This window comes from Myotis yumanensis, unplaced genomic scaffold (assembly GCF_028538775.1).
Source record: "Myotis yumanensis isolate MYYU_CA2020_CCGP unplaced genomic scaffold, mMyoYum1.0.hap1 SCAF_20, whole genome shotgun sequence".
Lineage (NCBI taxonomy): Eukaryota > Metazoa > Chordata > Mammalia > Chiroptera > Vespertilionidae > Myotis > Myotis yumanensis.
The window spans coordinates 12,896,511-12,919,797 of record NW_027223771.1 but is presented as its reverse complement, the minus strand read 5'-3'; the positions used below and the strand labels follow the sequence as shown (position 1 = coordinate 12,919,797).

The 23,287-nt window shown below is 46.5% G+C and overlaps 2 non-coding genes across 2 annotated transcripts; both read left to right on the top strand.

Moving 5' to 3' along the window:
* Positions 1 to 428: 428 nt before the first annotated feature.
* Positions 429 to 631, top strand: LOC138998737 (small nucleolar RNA SNORA74). The gene has a single exon (XR_011469238.1). It is a non-coding gene; the product is annotated as a small nucleolar RNA SNORA74 (small nucleolar RNA).
* Positions 632 to 5,760: 5,129 nt separating this feature from the next.
* LOC138998659 (U6 spliceosomal RNA) lies at positions 5,761 to 5,870 on the top strand. Its single transcript, XR_011469184.1, has one exon. It is a non-coding gene; the product is annotated as a U6 spliceosomal RNA (small nuclear RNA).
* Positions 5,871 to 23,287: the final 17,417 nt, after the last annotated feature.

The window sequence follows — 23,287 nt, the reverse complement described above, 5'->3', positions numbered from 1 at the left end:
TGATGATGGAAGGAGACTTGACTTGGAGGCAGTGAACACACAATACAATATACTGATAATGCATTATAGAATTGCACGCCTGACCTATGCAATTTTATTAATGAATGTCACCCAAATAAGGTTGATTAAAAATAAAGAAAAGGTGGGTCTTTTGAGGTTGCTTAGGTTATGAGGGTGGACCCCGCATGAATAGGATTAATACCCTTTTCAAAGATATCCTATGCTAAGCTTATCAGGAGATGACTTTATATGTTATATAAATGTCTAACCACTATTTTGTACACTTGAAACTAATATTGAATGTCATCCCTAATTGAAAAAAATAAATTAGTAAAACAATTTTTAATACAAATAAAAATGAAAATCAGAGTGATCTTTAAAAAATATAAATCAGATCATTTCACTCTGTGCCTAAAAGCCTTAAGCGCTCCAGCAGGGGTCAGCTCTCCAGACAGAATCATGCCTGTGAGGGTGTTACACCGCTGGGAGAGGAACGCCTTGTCTTCTTCCTCCAGTTGCTCCCTTCACTGCTCTGGTGACACGTGACACTGGTGCAAGGCAGTATTGTGCTTCCTTGAGAGTGAGCTAAGCAGCACTTTGGCTGCTCAGTTGTTGTGTGGGAGCAGACACAGGAAAAATAAATTTAAGCCTTAAAGGTTCTAACAGCATTTCAACCCACCAAACGGACCTCTATCCTCCCCTCCCTACACTCCAGCCAGCCTGGCTCATCCAGCCGTGAAGAAAGAAGGCAGGGATAGTGCTGCTCAGGAAGCCCATGAGCGTGCATGTGGTCAGAAGTCTGGAGAGAGCTCCAGTTCTCTTAGGATAGAAATGGAGGGATGAATCTGCTGAAATCAGCCACCCATGAGGGGACTCTACTTTTCACTACTTGAGGAGGACATCACACCTGCATGATCTGCCATGCTCTTGCTCCCCTGTGGCATCCCAGGGGACCCATGAATCATCCACCATAGGAAGCAGTTCTCTGGCCTCTGAGAATGCACAGACACTCTGCAAAGCCCTTCAGCTCACACGGCTGATCTCAGACTACAGATCCCAGACATCTTCATCCTGGGAAGGAGCCTCTTTTGACTTTTTCATTCCCCTCCTACAAACAATGCTAGGTCTGTGTCTTCTGTACACTGCTCAAAGATGTGTGAGGACCCAGTGGGTGGCAGCTGGACCTGGTATACAATGGGGAATTTGCTGAGTGGCCTCACACCCAACACTGATACTGAGCTTGAACCTGCATTAATCTGGTGAACACCACTCACCTCTACCTGGGGACTCCCTGAGAACCTACCTTATGTAACTTGAGTGCTTCCAGAGACTCTTTCATTAACTGAGACTCACAGGTACCCAGCAGATGGAGGCAGACAGAGAGGCAGAATGTGGTGTGCTCTGGGACTTTTGCTGACCTGTCCCCAGGCTCAATGCTAGTAAAAGCCAGCTTTGGTGCTCTGCTTGGACCTTCCGGTGCTCACTCAGCCTCAGCAGAGGCTGTCACAAATTGTGAATTGCTTTGTAGATCCAAATAGATTGCCCTGCGCCAGTCACATAAAGCATCTGACATTGTTCAGCACCAGAGTCCCTCCCAGGAAGCCCCAGGACCAACAAGCCCAGTGGCCAGCTTCAGAGCACATCAGAGCAGGATACAATTAGCCTTACAAGAGGCATATCCAAAGAGAGATCTAGGCAGGCACCATAACCTGCTGCTATGAATTGCGCTCCACCTGGTCAACACCTGTCAGCAGCTCATACACTACACTGTAGGCAGGGTAACTATGGTCCCAGCCAACTAGCCTGAGCATCGACTCAACACATGCATGAGCCAATAGCCATCATGAATCAACTACCACAGGAAGGTTCACATCACACACAGGGCACATCCCTGGAGCACTCAACTCAGGTGATCAAGAAGCCCTTGCCACTGGGTTCCACAGGACATCTACTACACAAAGCCACACTACCAAGACCTGGATTTTAATACAAAGAAACAAACACACAGAGGCAGCCAAAATGCAAAGAAATATGCCCCGAATTTAAGAACAGGAGACACACCCAGAAAAAATGCTAAACAAAGTGAAGGCAAGCAATATTCCAGATACAGCATGTTTAAAAAAAGTGGTTGTAAGGATGTTAATAGAAGTTCGGCAAAGAGTGGATGAAATCAGTGGGACTTGAAAACTGGCAGTAGGCATGACAAAGAACATTTAAGCCATATAAAAGATCCCGTCAGAAATAAAGAGTACAATCTCTGAAATGAAGAATACACTACAGAAAATAAATAGTTGAATGAAGCAGAGAATCAAATTAGTGATTTGGAAGACCAGGTCAGAGAAGACAAAAGCATCAAAAAGAAAACTTTAAAAATGAGGACTGTTTAAGAGACTTTTGGGACAATAGGAAACATGAACAACATCCACCTTATAGGAGTACAAGGAGAAAAGAGAGATTCAGGGACTACAGCCTATTAAAAGAAATAATGACAGAACACTTCCCTAACCTGGTGAAGGAAGAGACACACAAGTCCAGGAAGCCCAGAGTCCCAAAGAAGATGAACCCAAAAAGGCCCGCCACCAGGACACATCATAATTAAAAGGACAAAGATAAAAGACAGGACATTTTAAAAGCAACAAGATAAAGATGGTCAGTTACCTAAAAGGGAGGTCCCATAAGATTGTCGGCTTATTTCTCTACAGAAACATACCATGCTGGTAGGGATTGGCACAAAATATTCAAAGTAATGAAAAGCCTAGGACTTTCAACCAAGACTACTCTACTCAGCAAGGCTATCATTTAAAATTGATGGAGAAATAAAGAGCTTCCCGACAAGAAACAGAAAAAGAGGTGTATTACCACCAAACCATTAGTATAAGAACTATCAAGAAGGAATCAAAGGGAATCAGAGTTAAAAGAACAAAACATATCTATGAATAATCACTTTAAATGTAAGTGGCTTAACTGCTGCAATTAAAAGACATGGCAGCTGAATCGATAAGCAGACAATAACCATATATATGCAGTCAACAAGAGACCTACCTCAGAATGAAAGATATACAGACAAAAAGCAAGGAGATGGCAAAATATATTTCATGCAAATACAAATAGAAAAAAAAAAGCTGGGGAGGTAATACCTATAGCAGACAAAATAGACTTTAAAACAAAGACTATAGCCCTAACTGGTTTGGCTCAGTAGATAGAACGTCGGCCTGCAGACTGAAGGATCCCGGGTTCGATTCCCGTCAAGGGCATGTACCTTGGTTGCAGGCACATCCCCAGTAGGGGCTGTGCAGAAGGCAACTGATCTGATGTTTCTAACTCTCTGGCCTTCTCCCCTCCTCTCTGTGAGAAACCAATGCAAAATGTTTAAAAACAACAACAACAACAACAAAGGCTATATTGATCGATAAGGAAGGCTACCACATAATGATAAAGAGAGCAATCCAACAAGAGGATTTAACCCTTGCAAACATGTGTTTCCACAACATAAGAGCAAGTAAATGTGTAACCTAAATCCTGATGTACATAAATGGAGAGGTCAACAATAAGAGAGTCATAGTAGGGGATTTTCACACCCCCTTGGCATCAATGGCTGGATCTTCCACACAGAAAATGAAGAAGGAAAGAGTGGCCTTAAATAGCACACTAGATCAAATGGATTTAATTGGTATCTTCAGAGCATTTCACCCTGAAGCAATAGAATATACATTCTTTTTAAGTGGACGTTCCACATTATCCAGATAGACTACATGTTAGGGCACAAAAACAGTCTCAGTAAATTTAAGAAGATTGAAATCATATCAGGAAACTTTTCTGATCATCACTGGATATAACTAGAAGTCAAATAGAAAAAAACTGATCTACAAGTGATCTATTACTGAATTGTACACACCTAAAACCACCCTACCCCGATAAATTTATTAACAGAGAAATAAAATCAATGAAAAGCAAAATATATATAAATCGGGAGATACATGGTGGTGAGAATTGCTGTCAATATACTTCATGTATACTTAACTGTGGTTAAAACTCTAAATCTCATATTTATTTGACCACAATAAAAATGAGTAATTATAGGATTTAAAAGAAAGAAAAAACTGTAAAACACAGAAAGTCTTGGAGGCTAATTAACATGTTACTACACAATGAGTGGTTAACAATGAGATCAAGGAAATAGTGAAATAATACCTTAAAACACATGGAAATGAGAGCACAACAATCCTAACTCTATGGAGCACAGCATAAGCAATCCTAAGAGGGAAATTCATAACATTACAGGCCTACCTCCAGAAACAAGAAAAATCTGAAATACATCATCTAACTTTACACTTAGAGAAACTAGTGCAAAAGAAAAACAAAGATACCACAAGTAAGAAGAATAAAGGAAATAATAAATATCAGAGTAGAAATAAACAAAACAGTAAAAAACAAGAGATCAATGAAGCACCAGCGATTGTAAGTCAGTGGTTAGAGCTATGGTCCATGCACCAAAGCATCATGGGAATAATTCCCAGTCAAGGGCACATACCTGGATTTCAGATTCACCCCAGACCTCTGTTGAGGGGGGTGTGTGTGAGACAACCATTTGATGTGTGTGTCTCACATTGATGTCTCTCTCTCTTTCTATTTCCCCTCCCTCAGCCCTTCCCTCCCTTACTCCCTCTTCTCTAAAAAAAAAAAAAAAAAATTCATTGGAAAATATATCCTTGGTGAGGATTAAAAGAAAAAATAACTTCTCAACCAACGCAGGTGATGGACTGGATAGGTTCACAGTGCATTTCATCAAACAGTCAGAGAAGAACTAGTACCTGTTCTCTTCAACCTCCTCCAAAACACTCAAGGCAAGGGAAGACTCCCAAGCTCATTTTATGAGTCCAGCATTATCCTAATTCCCAAATCAGAATAAGACTTTACAAAGAAAGAAAAGGATAGGCCAATATCCCTGATGAATGTAGATGCTAAAATCCTCAACAAAATATTGGCAAACTGGATCCAGTAATATATTCAACAGATGACACAACCATGATGAAGTGGGATTTATTCTAGGGATGCAACTTTGGTACAGTATCTGCTCATAAACAACATGATACAGCATAAACAAAATAAAGAATAAAAATCACATGGTTATAACAATAGATGCAGAAAGAGCAGTCAACAAAACACAGCACCTATTCATTGTAACAACTCTCAGCAAAGGGTGAATGGAATGAATACACGTCAACATAATAAATATCATGTAGAAAGAAAGAAAGAAAAAAGAAGGCAGGAAGAAAGAAAGAAAGAAAGAAAGAAAGAAAGAAAGAAAGAAAGAAAGAAAGAAAGAAAGAAAGAAAGAAGAAGAAAGAAGAAAGAAGTAAGAAAGGAAAAGAGAGAAAGAAGAAAGAAAATGAACGAAAGGAAGGATGGAAGGAAGATGTTGAAGAAGATACAAATATGTCAAAGCATAAATGATGTTCTAAGATAGGAAGAATTAACAACATTGAAATGTCCAATGACGTACTTCAGAGAGCGACTACAAATATCAGAAATATTTATATGGATGTACAAAAAAAACCCCAACACATAAACAAATACAAACACACACACACACACACACACACACACACACACAACAAAAACAAATAAAAGAAAACCAAACCAATAGCCACAGTAACCATGAGAAAGAAGAACAAAGTTGGAGGAATCATGCTACCTGATATCAAACTATACTACAAGGCAATAGTAAGAAATATAGTACGGAAGAGAATAAAAAGCCCAGTCTTCGACTCGGCAACAGCACATATACTAAAGTTGGAATGATACAGACGAGATTGGCATGGCCCCTGCGCAAGGGTGACACACAAATTCCTGAAGCATTCCATATTTCCTGGGCTGGGGGCGGGACTAGGGCTGGGGGGGTGAGAGACAGGCTGGCCTGGCTGGGTGGGCGGGAGATGGGCAGGACTCGGGCTGGGGGGGGAGGGAGACGGGCGGGACCGGGCTGGGGGGGGAGGGAGAAGGGCGGGACTGGGCTGGGGGGGGACGGAGATGGGCGGGACCGGGCTGGGGGGGGAGGGAGACGGGCGGGAAAGGGTTGGGGGGGGGAGGGAGATGGGCGGGACAGGGCTGGGGGGGAGGGAGACGGGCGGGACCGGGCTGGGGGGGGAGGGAGACGGGCGGGACCGGGCTGGGGGGGGAGGGAGAAGGGCGGGACCGGGCTGGGGGGGGAGGGAGAAGGGCGGGACCGGGCTGGGGGGAGGCGGGAGACGGGCGGGACCGGGCTGGGGGGGGAGGGAGACGGGCGGGACCAGGCTGGGGGGGAGGGAGAAGGGTGGGACCGGGCTGGGGGGGGAGGGAGAAGGGCGGGACCGGGCTGGGGGGGGAGGGTGACGGGCGGGACAGGGTTGGGGGAGAGGGAGACGGGCAGGACCGGGCTGGGGGGGGAGGGAGACGGGCGGGACCGGGCTGGGGGGGGAGGGAGAAGGGCGGGACCGGGCTGGGGGGGGAGGGAGACGGGCGGGACCGGGCTGGGGGGGGGGAGGGAGACGGGCGGGATTGGGCTGGGGGGAGAGGGAGACGGGCGGACAGGGTTGGGGGGGAGGGAGACGGGCGGACAGGGTTCGGGGGGGAGGGAGACGGGTAGGACCGGGCTGGGGGGGGAGGGAGAAGGGCGGGACCGGGCTGGGGGGGGAGGGAGACGGGCGGGACCGGGCTGGGGGGGGAGGGAGAAGGGCGGGACCGGGCTGGGGGGGGAGGGAGACGGGCGGGACCGGGCTGGGGGGGGAGGGAGACGGGCGGGCCTGGGCTGGGTGGGAGGGAGATGGGCGCCACTTCGGGGTTGGGGCGCGGCAGTTTGGCGGGACTCGCGCTGCGGGGGACGGAGATGGGCGGGACTGGGCTGGGGGGGGAGGGAGATGGGCGGGACTGGGCTGGGGGGGGGAGGGAGACGGGCGGGATTGGGCTGGGGGGGGAGGGAGACGGGCGGGCCTGGGCTGGGGGGGGAGGGAGACGGGCGGAGAGGGTTGGGGGGGGAGGGAGAAGGGCGGGACCGGGCTGGGGGGGGAGGAAGAAGGGCGGGACCGGGCTGGGGGGGGAGGGAGAAGGGCGGGACCGGGCTGGGGGGGGAGGGAGACGGGTGGGACCGGGCTGGGGGGGGAGGGAGACGGGTGGGACCGGGCTGGGGGGGGAGGGAGAAGGGCGGGACCGGGCTGGGGGGGGAGGGAGACGGGTGGGACCGGGCTGGGGGGGGAGGGAGAAGGGCGGGACCGGGCTGGGGGGGGAGGGAGAAGGGCGGGACCGGGCTGGGGGGGGGAGGGAGAAGGGCGGGGACCGGGCTGGGGGGGGGCGGGAGACGGGCGGGACCGGGCTGGGGGGGGAGGGAGAAGGGCGGGACCGGGCTGGGGGGGGAGGGTGACGGGCGGGACAGGGTTGGGGGTGAGGGAGACGGGCAGGACCGGGCTGGGGGGGGAGGGAGACGGGCGGGACCGGGCTGGGGGGGGAGGGAGAAGGGCGGGACCGGGCTGGGGGGGGAGGGAGACGGGCGGGACCGGGCTGGGGGGGGGAGGGAGACGGGCGGGACCAGGCTGGGGGGGGAGGGAGATGGGCGGGACCGGGCTGGGGGGAGAGGGAGACGGGCGGACAGGGTTGGGGGGGAGGGAGACGGGCGGACAGGGTTCGGGGGGGAGGGAGACGGGTAGGACCGGGCTGGGGGGGGAGGGAGAAGGGCGGGACCGGGCTGGGGGGGGAGGGAGACGGGCGGGCCTGGGCTGGGTGGGAGGGAGATGGGCGCCACTTCGGGGTTGGGGCGCGGCAGTTTGGCGGGACTCGCGCTGCGGGGGACGGAGATGGGCGGGACTGGGCTGGGGGGGGAGGGAGACTGGCGGGAGTGGGCTGGGGGGGAGGGAGACGGGCGGGACTGGGCTGGGGGGGAGGGAGATGGGCGGGACCGGGCTGGGGGGGGAGGGAGATGGGCGGGACTGGGCTGGGGGGGGAGGGAGAAGGGCGGGACCGGGCTGGGGGGGGGAGGGAGACGGGCGGGACTCGGCTGGGGGGGGAGGGAGACGGGCGGGACTAAGTTGGGGGGGGAGGGAGACTGGCGGGACTAGGTCTTGGGGGGAGGGCGGTGTTGGGACTTGGGCTGCTGGTGGCGGGAGATGGGCAGGACTTGGGCTGTGGTGTTGGGACATGGGCTGTCTGAGGGGAGACTAGGGTTAGGGAAATCACTGTGTCATCCTTGTGCAGGTGACCTGTGCCTTCTGGGAAATAAAAAAGCCCAGAAATAAACCCATAAATTTATGGTCAATTAATATTTGACGAAGGACACAAGAACATACAATGTTGTAGGATAGATTACTCAATAAATGCTGTTGGGAAAATTAGAAATGTAGAAAAATAAATGAATGCAGATTACCTTCTTACACCACATTGAAGAATAAACTCAGAATGGATGAAAGACTTAAAATGAGATTTGAAAATGTACAAATTCTAGAAGAAAGTAAAGGCTATAAATTTTCATAGAAAAAGTTAACAAATGGGACTACATCACTTTATAATATTGTTGCACAGCAACGGAAACCATCAACAAGATGAAAAGACACCCCTCAGAATGGGGGAACATATTTGCCAAGGATACATGTGATAAGGGCTAAATATACCAAATTCATGAAGAACTTCAAAACTCAATATCAGAAAAAATTAAACAATCCAATTTAAAAATGAGCAAAGAACCTAAATAGACACTTTTCCGACGAGGATCTGCACATGAGTATTACACAAATAAAATATGCTGAGCATCACTAATCGTCACAGAAATAGAAATTAAAATCACAGTGAGGCATGACCTCACATCTGTCAGGATGGCCGTCATCAATAAATCAATAAACATCAAGTGCTGGTGAATATGTGGAGAAAAGGGAACTCTCGTGTACTCTTGGGAAGAATGCAGATTGGTGCAACCACTGTGAAAAGCAGTATGAAGTTCCCTCAAAAATTAAAAATAGACCTAACATTTCCACTTCTGAGAATATATCTGCAGAAACCTGAAACACTGATTGGAAAGGATATATGCAATGCTATGTTCACTGCTGCATTATTTACAATAGTGAAGATTTCACCGCAGCCCAAGGGCCCAGCAGCAGATGAGTGGAGAAGAAGCTGTGGTACATTAACACAACAGAATACTACTCACCCACACACAGAGAAAGAAAATGAAGGAAATCTTACCTTTTACAACAGCGTGGACGGAGCTGGTGAGTATTATGCTAAGTGAAGTGAAGTAAGCCAGTCAGAGAATTACAAGTTCCTTATGGTTTCACTTATATGTGGAATCTAATGAACAAAATAAACTACAATCAAAATAGACACAGGCTCATAGATACAGAAAACTGACTGACAACTGTCAGAGGGGAGGGAGGTTGGGAAACTAGGGGAATAAGGTGAAGGGATTAAGCAAAGAAAAGACTTATAGACACAGACAGCATTTTGGTGATTATCAGAGTGAGAGGGGTGTGGGTAGAAGAGGGTTTAGAAAGGATAAATTGTGATGGAAGGAGACCTGACCTGGGAGCGGGGGGGTGGGTGGGGGGAGGGCGGTGAGACATAATTCAACATTCAGATGATGTACTATAGAATTGTGTACCTGAAAGCTACATGATTTCATTACCAATCTCACCCCAATATATTCAATTTAGAAAAATAGGCCATTGTGACACATGCTACAACCTGGATGGACCCTGAGTGGCTCAATGAAATAAGCCAATCACAAAAGGACAAATGTCACTCACATGACATCCCTAGAGCCATCAGAGTCATAGAGACAGAGGTAAGATGGAGGGTATCATTATTGGGGGAGTGGATGCAGAGTTGTTGTTTAGTGGGGACAGAGCTTCAGTTGGAGAAGATGAGAACAGTGATGGAGATGATGATGGTGAGGGCAGCACAACAATATGAATGTACTTACCACCATTGGACAGCGCTCTGAAATAGTTAAAATGGTAAATTACATTGTGTATAAATTACTGTGATAAAAGTATACAAAAAATAGAAGGCACTCTCCTGGGTGCAGGAGAATCGGGTAGAGCTGTTGTCTATTCGCCCTACATGGGTGGTTGGGCCACTGTCAATATCCTGGTTGTGAGATTTTTATAAGATATTATTGAGGGAAAACAGGTCAGATTCCATGGGCCACCTCTGCATTATCTCTTACAAATAATGTGAATCTACAATTATATTTTTTAAAGGTTAAAAAATAAAAGGGGCGACCCAGATTTGGTTGTTTTGCCCCACAGAATCTGGTCCTGCAGGTCCAGTTGGGGTCAGGGCTGAGTATAAGGAATTACCCACAGGAACTGGTGGTCAGTGGGATTGAGGGCCACCATCCAGACCAGTGACCTACAGAGTTAAGTTTTCCTCCCATCACGGAGCTTCCACAGCCTTTAGTACAGCTGCTGTGTCTCAGCGGTTTCTAAGGCGATCACTAGGGGGAGCAGCTCCTTCACTGTACCACCTGGTTTCTTAAAGGAGCTTCAAACCTTTTAAGCATCTCACAAAACACAACATGGGCAGCGCAATCCTCCCACAGTGACCCCCTGCTTCATTAAACCACATTCACCAAGTGACAAGGATGGGCCTATGGTGCCATTTCAGGAACGCTGGACCAGGGTCTTGTCGACAGAGCAGATTCACTTCTCGGTGTCTTGTTTGTGACCTGGGCCCAGGGCCCAGGAGTGACGCCACCCAAGGACAAGGATCAAGAAAGGCAGCACTGTCATTGGAAGCACGTGCCTTTTAATCATCTACAGATCTCAACTGCAGAAAAGACACCTATGCTCTGCTAAAAGTCAGGAAAATAAATAATTTTTCTCTTTGTACTCGACAGAGTGGTGCTTAAAATTAAGGTAAAAATAATACCCTGTCTTCATATGCTCTCTCCTTCCAGAGATGGCTCCAATTTTCCTGTCAACCTGATTGCGAGATGGAAGAAGTAATGCTGGTGAGTGAAATCAACACATCCCATTTTGAAGGGGTTAAACGAAGATGAGAGACAGAGTGTCACTCACTAAAGGTTTGATTCTTTACTCTGTGGTCAAGTAGGGAGTTTCTAATTGTCTATCAAAACCTGTATCATTAGGGTAATGATGTAGGGCTGCCATGAAGGCCTTTTCATTGTCTGTACCCCATAAAATCTTGCTCTTTTTGGTCCATGATGTGGGCCAGGGGGCCACCAAAGCACATCCTCTCCACACAGTGACTCAGGGCTCCAGGGCTCCCCTGGCTTGTGGATTCAGCTGGCAATGAGCACAGATGAGTGGTGTCAAGATGGCCTGGGAGCAGCCACTCATGGCTGTCCTTGCCTCTGGCCAGACCTCACTCACATGGTGAGAGAGGCTCAGAAATGCAGAACAGCACAAACTCCATGCTACTTGGCACATAGGACAGCACACTCACCCTCTTGTTCCTGTACCTGTGCAGCCAGCCAACTCAGTCACCTCCAGGAAGAACATCCAGAAAGAATAATAAAATAAAAGTACCTCATGCCAATCCACATAGCACTTCAAAGGACTATGACTGAAATAACTCACTGTCCATGTTTTTCTACAGAAAGGCTACCTGCTGTCCAGACCCATATTCTTGCTCTTTATTCTTCTTCTCAAAAGAAGAAAACACATCATTCTGGAGCCACCGAGATGGAGCAGGTCAATGGCCAGCTGTCCACCCAGTGATGACAACCACGGTCTCAGAGAGAATAGTAACTGTGGACTCCAGAGAGAGCAGCAGTGGGCTGAGTGGGGAGAGAAGTGAGAACTTGACAAGTGACCAGCATGGTGGTGAGCTGATTTGTCTTGAAGGCAGTGAGTCTTATCCCTGCACTGTGAGCAGGACAGGAATGACTCAGAGAGGCCTGGTCCAGGGGCCTGTCGGAGTCAGAGTGGGGGCTACACTGGACCCTTCCCCCTTCTCTCTTGTCTGGGCTCTGAAGCCATGGCCTGTGTATAAGCCCCTCAAATGCTGAGGAAAAGCCCATCTATGACGAGAACCTGGGAAAATGGGGCCCTGGACTCCAAAGTATTGGGGGGAATCCTGCTTAGTTTTTTCTTCTTTTTCTCTTGCCAGTTTTCCCTGAAAGCCATCCTGTAATATGAAGCTTCCACACAGCTCATGGGGGGAGAAGAGTCTAAGGTTCTGAGAGAACCAGAGCTTCTAGCAGAAGAACTGGGAAGGTGGCTGAGATTCAGGGGGAGAGGAGCCATGCGTGAGCTGGACCCACACAGAGCACACCCCAGAGGCCAGCATAGGCTCTGCGCACGCTGATGCTGAGGTCACCACCAGACCCGCCGAGACAAAAGTGAGGTCCGAACTTTATAGGCCCCACAGCCTTACACAGTGGGCTCTCACCTCTGCCACTCAGTGGTGGGAAGTCGGACTGGGGAGCTTGTCCAGTAGGGGCAGCACATCCATCCCCAGCCTCATGTGAACTCTGGAGGGAGAAAGGAACTGCATGTGAACAGGCACAAGGGTCAAGTGCCCCAGCCTGCAGACACACCACATCCTGCACTTAGTTCCAAGTACAAGCTCTTTTTTGCAATAGTAACAATTGTAGGTTTGACTTTGAAGAAAAAAAAAACACCTCAAATTGCATTAGAGATTTCAATTTTTGTTTGTCACATCTTCGATGGATGTTATCTGAACCCAATGTGGTAATCATTTCACAATGTATGCAAATCAAACCATTGTGATGTCTGCCTTAAACTTTTACAGTGGTGTATATCAATTATTTCTCAATAAAGCTGGGAGAAATAAACACTACCTTAATAAATGGGGGGGATAGTGATTATAGATATAGTGAAATGCATACACCATAAATGAAAACAAATCAGGATACACATGTAATAAATAATATCATCTTGCCCGAAAGGTGTGCTCAGTGGTTGAGCATTGATCTATGAACCAGGAAGTCATGCATGGAGTCCCCCTCAGGGCTCATGCCCTGGTTGTGGGCTCCATTCCCAGTAGGGGGCATGTAGGATGCAGATGATGAATGATTCTATCTCATCATTGATGTTAATATCTCTCTTTCCCTCTCCCTTCCTCTCTGAAGTCAATACAACATATATATTTTTATTTTTTTTTAATTATTATTAATATATATTTTATTGATTAAGATACTACATATGTGTCCTTATACCCACGTTACCCCCTAAACCCCCCCCCCCTCAGCTCATGCCCTCAGCTCCCCATTGTCCGTGTCCATTGGTTAGACCTATATGCTTGCATGTAAGTCCTTTGGTTGATCTTTCCCCCTCACCCCCACCCTCCCCTACCTTCCCTCCAAGGCCTGACAGTCCAATCAATGCCTCTCCGTCTCTGGATCAGTCCTTGTTCATCAGTTTATGTTGTTCATTATATTCCAGGAATGAGTGAGATCATGTAGTATTTATCCTTCTCTGTCTGGCTTATTTCACTTAGCATAATACTCTCTAGTTCCATCCATGCTGTGGAAAATGGTAAGAGTTCCTTTTTCTCCTTCCTCTTCTTAAAGAATACCTTTCAGCATTTCATATAATGCTGGTTTGGTGGTGATGAACTCCTTTAGCTTTTTCTTATCTGTGAAGCTCTTTTTTTTGATAATTAAATCTTTATTGTTCAGATTATTACATTTGTTCCTCTTTCCCCCCCCATAACTCCCCTCCTCCCAGTTCCCACCCCACCCTCCGCCCTCACTCCCCACCCACTGTCCTCATCCATAGGTGCATGATTTTTGTCCAGTCTCTTCCCGCATCTCCCACACCCCTTTCCCCCCCAAGCATAGTCAGTCCATTCCCTTTCTATGTCCCTGATTCTATTATAAACACCAGTTCATTCTGTTCATCAGATTATTTATTCACTTGATTTTTAGATTCACTTGTTGATAGATGTGTATTTGTTGTTCATAATTTGTATCTTTACCTTTTTCTTCTTCTTCCTCTTCTTAAAGGGTACCTTTCAGCATTTCATATAATACTGGTTTGGTGGTGATGAACTCCTTTAGCTTTTCCTTATCTGTGAAGCTCTTTATCTGGCCTTCAATTCTCAATGATAGCTTTGCTGGATAAAGTAATCTTGGTTGTACGTTCTTGGTATTCATCACTTTGAATATTTCTTGCCACTCCCTTCTGGCCTGCAAAGTTTCTGTTGAGAAATCAGCTGACAGTCGTATGGGTATTCCCTCCTAGGTAACTGAGTTTCTTTCTCTTGCCGCTTTTAAGATTCTCTGTCTTTTGCTCTTGGCATTTTAATTATGATGTGTCTTGGTGTGGTCCTCTTTGGGTTCCTTTTGTTTGGGGTTCTCCGAGCTTCCTGGACTTCTAAGTCTATTTCTTTCACCAAGTAGGGGAAGTTTTCTGTCATTATTTTTTCAAATAGGTTTTCAATATCTTGCTCTCTCTCATCTTCTGGCACCCCTATAATTCTGATGTTGGTACGCTTGTAGCTGTCCCAGAGGCTCCTTACACTATCTTCGCACTCTCGGATTCTTTTTTCATTTTGCTTTTCCGGTTGGGTGCTTTTTGCTTCCTCGCATTTCAAATCTTTAACTTGATTCTTGCACTCCTCTGGTCTGCTGTTGGGAGTCTGTATAATATTCTTTATTTCAGTCAGTGTATGCTTACTTTCTAGTTGGTCCTTTATCACACTATCGAGGGTCTCATTAGATTTCCTGTACATCTCATCAAGTTTATCGACAGACTCTAGAAGCCTCTTGAGAGACCTCAAAATTGTGGTTTTGAATTCTATATCCAGTAGCCTGCTTTCCTCCCGTTCTGTCCTTTGTGGCCTGTTTTTTTGTCTCGGCTTTTTTTATGCTTCGCTGTGTCAATAGAGTGGCTTTCCATGTTAAGTGTCGCAATTACCTGAGGTAGACACTCTTGGTGCACCCCCTCTGGTCTCTGTGAGCAGTCTTGTTGTAGTCAAGCCTTGATTGTTGTACGTAATTACTACTTGACCTCCAGGCCAACTGGCTGTGAGAATCAGCTGTGTCTGCAGTGGGAGAACTTCTGTCCTCTAGGGAGGTGCTAATCTAGCCTTTGCCTGAGGCTATCCGGCAAATGGCTCTTTGCAGGGCTTGGGCAGGGCGGGTCCCACAGGATCAACAGGGCGGAGGAGGGAGCAGTTATGGCTGCTCTCAGTCAGTACCCAGGGGGCTCTGCCTCTCTGTCTCAGCAATTGCTGCAAACCTCAGAGGGACCAAAGCCAGACAGTCCCGCTTCTCCCGTTTGAGTCTGGGTCCCTAGAGACTCACCCGGATCTGGAGCTCAGAGTCTGAGGCTCCCTCCGGATTGAAACAGACAAGTCCACCCTCAGCCACCAGCCCGGGCCATGCACACTCCGCACCTTAGTATTTTACTTCAGCACTGCGCCTCCTCTGATTCTTGGTTCCTCCTAGTTGTAGAACTTCCACTCAGCCAGCCTTCCTGTGGTTCTGGATGATGTCCGTTCCTTCTTTTAGTTGTATTTTTGAAGTGGTTGTTCAAGGCAGAAAACTCTGGTGTTAACCTATGCTGCCATCTTGGTTTCTCTCGAAAATATTATTAATTTTAATACTTTTTGCCAATATTGTATTTTTAAGTAAAATTTATTGTGTCACACATTTAAAATATATTTTTGGCCCAGCCGGTGTGGCTAATATGAACAAAGAGGTCACAGTTCAATTCCCATTCAGGGCACATGCCCGGGTTACTGGTTCGATGCCCAGTATCGGGTGTGCAGGAGGCAGCCGATTAATCATTTTCCCTCATCGTTGATGCTTCTGTCTCCTTCCCTTTTCCTTCCTCTTTAGAGTGTCGTCCTCTTAGCTGACCTCCTGCTCCACAGAGTGTGTGAAGCTCTTTATCTGACCGTCAATTCTGAATGATAGCTTTTCTGGATAAAGTAATCTTGGTTGTAGGTTCTTGCTATTCATCACTTTGAATATTTCTTGCCACTCTCATCTGGCCTGCATGGTTTCTGTTGAGAAATCAGCTGACAGTCGTATGGGTATTCCCTTGTAGGTAACTGACTTTTTTTTCTCTTGCTGCTTTTAAGATTCTCTCTTTGTCTTTTGCTCTTGGCATTTTAATTATGATGTGTCTTGGTGTGGTCCTCTTTGGATTCCTTTTCTTTGGGGTTCTCTGCGCTTCTAGGACTTGTAAGTCTATTTCTTTCACCAAGAAGGGGAAGTTTCCTGTCATTATTTCTTCAAATAGGTTTTCAATATCTTGCTCTCTCTCATCTTCTGGTACCCCTATAATTCTGATGTTGGTACGCTTGAAGTTATCCCAGAGGCTCCTTACACTATCTTCGTATTTTTGGATTCTTTTTTCATTTTGCTTCCCCGGTTGGGTGTTTTATGCTTCTTTGTATTTCAAATCTTTGACTTGATTCTTGCAATCCTCTGGTGTGCTGTTGGGAGTCTGTATAATATTCTTTATTTCAGTCAGTGTATGCTTAATTTCTAGTTGGTCCTTTATCACAACATCGAGGGTCTCACTAGATTGCTTGAGGATCTTACTACATTTATTGGCGGTTTCCATAAAATTCTTGAAAAATCTTAGAAACGTGGTTTTGAACTCTATATCCAGTCGTTTTCTGTCTTCCATTTCTGTCATTTGTGACCTGTTTCTTTGTCTTCACATTCTGACTGCTTCCCTGTGTTGGTAGAGTAGTTTTGTGTGCTAGGTGTCCTACAGGGCCCAGTGGCTCAGCCTCCCCAGTACCTGAGGTGGACACTCTTGGTGCACCCCATCGTGGGCTTTGTGCACAGTTTTGTTGTAGTTATGCCTTGATTGTTTTAGGTGTCACTGGGAGGAATTGACCTCCAGGCCAATTGGCAGTGAGAATCAGCTGTGTCTGCAGTGGGAGAACTTCTGTGCTGAAGACACCCTTCTGGGGCAAGACTTGCTTCAGTGGGGCTTTGGTGCTCACTGAGTCTTCCCCCTGAGTGTGGTCCTTATGAATCTGAGGAGTTGTAATCTGGATGGTCCCTCTCTGACCACTGGGTACACTGGCTCTTGGATCTAAGGAGGTGTTAATTAAGCCTCTTCCTGAGGTTACCCAGCAGGAGCTACGAAGAGATATGCAGATTCCCCTTCCTTTTTTGGGGGGTCTTGCCCAGATGAGGCCCAGCTGTGAAGCAATGCAAGCTGCTGTGGGGCCTTGGGCCTTCTCTTGGAAGTTCTGGGTCTGTCTGGCCCAGCTGCAATTTGTTAGGTAATTTTCAGGTTGCCAAGGACCCGGGCATTCATATGCAAAAGCCTTTGCAGCAGCCTGGATGGGGTGGGGTCTCGGAATCAACAGGGTGGAGTAAGCAGCTATGGCTGATTCTCAGCCCTGCCCTAAGGGGCTGCACGTCTCAGTGTCCTGGTAATTGCTGCCAGCACCTCTGAGGGAAAGCCGTCCTCAAGTTCTGAGTTCTGCCTGCTGCCAGACCATCCAGTTTCTCCCCGTATGAGCCCTGGGACCCCAGAGAGTTCCCGGAACCGGAGTTCAGAGCAGTCGGGAGCTTTTGACTCCCTCCCGATTCAAAAAGACAGCTGCATCCTCAGGTGCCTGCCTCTTTCCGCGTACCTCTGTACTTTACTTTCGTAGCTCCTCTGAGTCTGTGTGCTCTTCTCTTTCCTTCTAGTTGTAGAATTTCTACTCAGCCAGCCTTCCTGTGGTTCTGGATGATGACCGTTCTGTCTTTTAGTTGTATTTTTGAAATTGTTGTTGGAGACAGCAATTTCCGGTGTTTACCTATGCCGCCATCTTGGTTTTTTTTTTTTTTTTCTACAACAGATATTAAAAAAAATAAATCAATAGTGTCACCTCAAAAATTTATCTGGATATATAAATGTAGGAAAGACAAAAGGCAATACTTTGAATTGTTGCCAGTGGTTAACCTTGGATAGTAGAAAGAAGTGATTTCTTTTTATTCTTTTTTAAAAAAACATATTTTATTGATTTTTTTTTTACAGAGAGGAGGGGAGAGGGATAGAGAGTCAGAAACATCGATGAGAGAGGAATATGGATCAGCTGCCTCCTGCACACCCCCTACTGGGGATGTGCCTGCAACCAAGGTACATGCCCCTGACTGGAATTGAACCTGGGACCCTTCAGTCCTCAGGCTGACACTCTATCCACTGAGCCAAACCGGTCAGGGGAAGAAGTGATTTCTTTTAATTCATACTATTCTTTTTTAAATTTCTACTAATGATCCTATATTATTTTTTATAATTTTATTTTTTTATTGCTTAAAACATTACAAAGAGTATTACATATGTCTCCTTTCCCGCCCCTAAAAATTCGCCCAGCCTCCTCTACCCACCTAACCAGTGTCTTGTGTCCATTGATTATGCTTATCTGCATGCATACAAGTTCTTCGGTTGATCTTTACCTCGCCTTCCCGTCCCCACCCCCGCAACCCTTCCTAGCCTTTCTGCTGTAGTTTGACAGTCTGTTCGATGGTGCCCTGCCTTATATCTACTTTTGTTCATCAGTTTATATTGGTCTTTATTATCCATCAATGAGTGAAATCATGTGGTATTTTTCTTTCATTGACTGGCTTATTTCACTTAGCATAATGCTCTCCAGTTCCATCCATGCTGTTGCAAATGGTAAGAATTCCTTCTTTTTTACAGCAGCATAGTATTCCATTGTGTAGATGTACCACGGTTTTCTAATCCATTCATCTGCTGATGGGCACTTAGGCTGTTTCCAGATCTTAGCTATAGTAAATTGTGCTGCTGTGAACATAGAGATGCATATATCCTTTCTGATTGGTGTTTCTGGTTTCTTGGGATATATTCCTAGAAGTGGAATCACTGGGTCTAATGGGAGTTCCATTTTTAACTTTTTGAGGAAACTCCATACTGTCTTCCATAGTGGCTGCACCAGTCTGCATTCATACCAGCACTGCACGAGGGTTCTCTTTTCTCCGCATCCTCTCCAGTACTTGTCATTTGTTAATTTGTTGATGATAGCCATTCTGACAGGTTGGAGATGATTCCTCATTGTTGTTTTGATTTGCATCTCTCTGGTAATTAGTGACTTTGACCATGTTTTCATATGTCTCTTGGCTTTCTGAATGTCCTCTTTAGAAAAGTGTCTATTTAGGTCCTTTGCCCATTTTATTTTGATAAGGAGAAAAATAATCTTCTAAAAAAACATTTAAGTAAGTCTTTTTTTGGTGTAAAATGCATTTTGCTTCCATGTTCTGTGATCATCTACTTATCTTTGAGAAACTTAAAAAGTGCTTTGGGTGTGAAATATCCTTTAAAATGCATTCTTGCACACTAACAGCTTATGAATGAGAACACTGGGCTTGGGAGGTGCTGGGTCTGATTGGTAAAATGATGGGGCAGGAGCTTGGGGTGGGGCAGGGGATGGAGCGGTTCAGGAACCCTGAAGAGAGGCTCCTAGGCAGGATGCCTCAGAGTCCACAGCTCAGGCTGTATTTGAAGAATTCCTCATTGGAAGGCTGATATCTACAGTCAAAGTTCAGATTTGATAAACTTTAGACATGAGCCACAGTAAATTTTCTTTTAAAATGGTTTTTGCCATTCTTATTGCAAAATCTATATATATAAAAGGCTAATGTCCTAAGGATTCGACCATCCGACCATTCACTATGATGAGCACTGACCACCGGGGCAGATGTTCAATACTGGAGCTGCTGTGACCTGAACCAACCATTTACAGAGAAAGGGCACTGCGCTCCTGGGGTCCAAAAGCAACATTCAGCTTTTCCCAAGTGGGACACAGGCCGAGCCACAACCCCATGGTGCAAAGCCCACAGCCCAGCATGGAAATGCTGGTTGTGGGCACCGGGTAATGATGTTACATAGCGATGCCAGGCTTCCTCTCCCTAGCAACGAGCCTCCTTGGATTATCTTCATCCCACTTGCTTTATAGCCAGGTGAAAACATTTTACACTTTAACCAAATGTCTTTGAAGTGTTTTCATGTGCCTCATCTCATTTGATCCTCACAGAAGTCCTGGGATAGGTAGAGAGGAGACTCAGTAGACTCCTGTTTTGTTTTCATTCGCTAGTAAATGGAGATTTAGAATGTTTGAAAATTGACCCAACTGAAAAGAAGTAATAAACGGTAAAACTTGAACATGACTTCAGGTTTTCTCACTTCACAGAGTATAGTCAAACAGTGCTATAGTTAAATATTTCACCCTTTATTCTCCCTGCATGATCTACAATAATAATCTGCTTCGTATTGGTATTTACTGCTGTTTTTCTGACAATATCCTGAAAGAAAAATTGGGGTGCTTCACTGGGCTGGAAAAAGTTTACCTAATCAGAAAGCAAGTTTATCAACATATATAAAGCTCTCAGTGTGCTAGTCGTACCCATGTGTTTCATTCTGTAATTGTTGATCGTGAATTTGGTTGACACTTCTATTATAAGAAAGGGTGAATAGCGATATTAAAATATTTCTTCAAATTAATTTCCTTTCAATGTCATAAATTCCTGCATCGGGCCTCTAGTGATTAAATAATACTATCAAGACTCATAAGAGGAGCGTATTTATACAGAAAACTAGAGGCCCAGTGCACAAAAATTTGTGCACTGGGGGGGGGGGGGGGGTCCCTCAGCCGGGCCTGTGCCCTCTCGCAGTCTGGGACCCCTTGGGAGATAATGACCTGCTGGCTTAGGCCTGCTCCTGGGTGGCAGAGGGCAGGCCCAATCCCTAGGTGCAGCCCCTGGTCAGGCTCAGAGCAGGGCCGATTGGGGGGTTGGGGCACCACCCCCTGTCACGCACAGAGCAGGGCCAATCAGGGGGTTGGGGCGCTGCCCCCTGTCATGCACAGAGCAGGGCCAACCAGGGGGTTGGGCGCTGCCCCCTGTCATGCACAGAGCAGGGCCCATCAGGGGGTTGGGGAGCTCCCCCCTGTCACGCACAGAGTAGGGTCGATAGGGGAGTTAGGGCACCGCCCCTTGTCACACACAGAGCAGGGAAGATCAGGGGGTTGGGGCTCTGCCACTGTCAAACTCAGGGCAGGGCTGATGGGGAGGTTATGGCTCTACCCTGTCACACACAGAGCAGGGCCTGTGGCGGGGGTAGGGGGGGGAGGGTTGGGGCGACACACCCTGTCACACACAGAGCAGGGCTGATCGGGGGGTTGGGACTCCGCACCCTGTCACACACAGAGCCACAGGGCAATCAGGGGGTTTGGGCGTTGCCCCCTGTCACGCTGATCCAGTGCCAGGAGGCCTCGCGGCTTGGCTGATCCCGGTGCTGGGAGGCATATTACCCTTTTACTATATAGAATAGAGGCCTGGGGGCTGGCTGGTTTGCCCTGAAGGGTGTCGTGGATCAGGGTGGGGGTCCCCACTGGGGTGCCTGGCCAGTCTGAGGGGCTGAGGGCTGTTTTCAGGCTGGTGGGTTGACTGAAGCTCCCAACCGCTCCTTTTTTTTCTCTCTTTTTTTTTTATTCTGGTCCAGCTTTAACTCTGGCTCTAGCTCTGAGGCTTCTGCTGGTTTGTTTGCGTTCTATAATTGAAACAATGTATAACTCCAGCTCTGAGATCCCGGGGTTTTGTTTAGCTTCTGTATATTTGTTAGAATGTTCCAAACTGCCATCTCAGAGGCCGGCAAGTCAGGCGGGGAACGTTGGAGTCTGCAGTCACTGAAGCAAGCAAGCCTCATGTTCGCTTCCAGCTGCCTGGCTGCCGGCCGCCATCTTGACTGACAGTTAATTTGCATATACTCACTGATTAGCCAATGAAAAGGGTAGCGGTCGTACACCAATTACCATGTTTCTCTTTTATTAGTGTAGATATTTTTAAAGGATTAAGATCTCCTAAGTCACAGCTCTATGGTTCTAACCTCAACTGGCTCTACAGAGGCTGCCAGGAAAAGTAGAAGGAGCATTGGCCCTGGGTTCTCATTTGATCTCTGCTACTAATTAGCTTTGTGGTCTTAGGGATTTCACTTCAACTTTCTGGGACTCCTAGCTACATCTATAGAATGAGGGTAAAATTAGACCACTTAATTAAGGTTTCCACAAACTCTTAAAAAAATAACTCTAGGTTCAGATTTCTACAATCTTCCTAAATATCTCAGCAATAATAAACTTGTCCTTGGATTAACCTTTCTGTTAGCAGCAGTTCACAAAATTGTAAGCACTTTTTTATAATACTCATTTTATTTTTATTTTTTTATTATTAAATCTTTATTGTTCAGATTATTACACTTGTTCCTCTTTTTTCCTCCCATAACTCCCCTCCACTCAGTTCCCACCCCACCCTCCGCCCTCACTCCCCACCCACTGTCCTCATTCATAGGTGCGCGATTTTTGTCCAGTCTCTTCCCGCATCCCCCACACCCCTTCCCCAACCCCAAGAATAGTCAGTCCATTCCCTTTCTATGCTCCTGTTTCTATTATAATCACCAGTTCATTCTGTTCATCAGATTATTTATTCACTTGATTCTTAGATTCACTTGTTGATAGATGTGTATTTGTTGTTCATAATTTGTATCTTTACCTTTTTCTTCTTCTTCCTCTTCTTAAAGGATACCTTTCAGCATTTCATATAATACTGGTTTGGTGGTGATGAACTCCTTTAGCTTTTTCTTATCTGTGAAGCTCTTTATCTGACTTTCACTTCTGAATGATAGCTTTGCTGGATAAAGTAATCTTGGTTGTAGGTTCTTGGCATTCATCACTTTGAATATTTCTTGCCATTCCCTTCTGGCCTGCAAAGTTTCTGTTGAGAAATCAGCTGACAGTCGTATGGGTACAGCCTTGTAGGTAACTGACTTTTTTTCTCTTGCTGCTTTTAGGGTACTCTCTTTGTCTTTTGCTCTTGGCATTTTAATTATGATGTGTCTTGGTGTGGTCCTCTTTGGATTCCTTTTGTTTGGGGTTCTCTGCGCTTCCTGGACTTGGAAGTCTATTTCTTTCACCAGGTAGGGGAACTTTTCTGTCATTATTTCTTCAAATAGGTTTTCAATATCTTGCTCTCTCTCTTCTTCTGGCACCCTTATAATTTGGATGTTGGTATGCTTGAAGCTGTCCCAGAGGCTCCTTACACTATCTTCGTATTTTTGGATTGTTTTTTCATTTTGCTTTTCTGGTTGGGTGTTTTTTGCTTCTTCCCATTTCAAATCTTTGACTTGATTCTTGCGCTCCTCTGGTCTCCTGTTTTGAGTCTGTATAATATTCTTTATTTCAGTCAGTGCATGCTTAATTTCTAGTTGGTCCTTTATCACAACATCAAGGGTCTCACTAGATTTCTTGAGGATCTCACTACATTTATCGGCGGTTTCTAGAAAATACTTGAAAAACCTTAAAAGTGTGG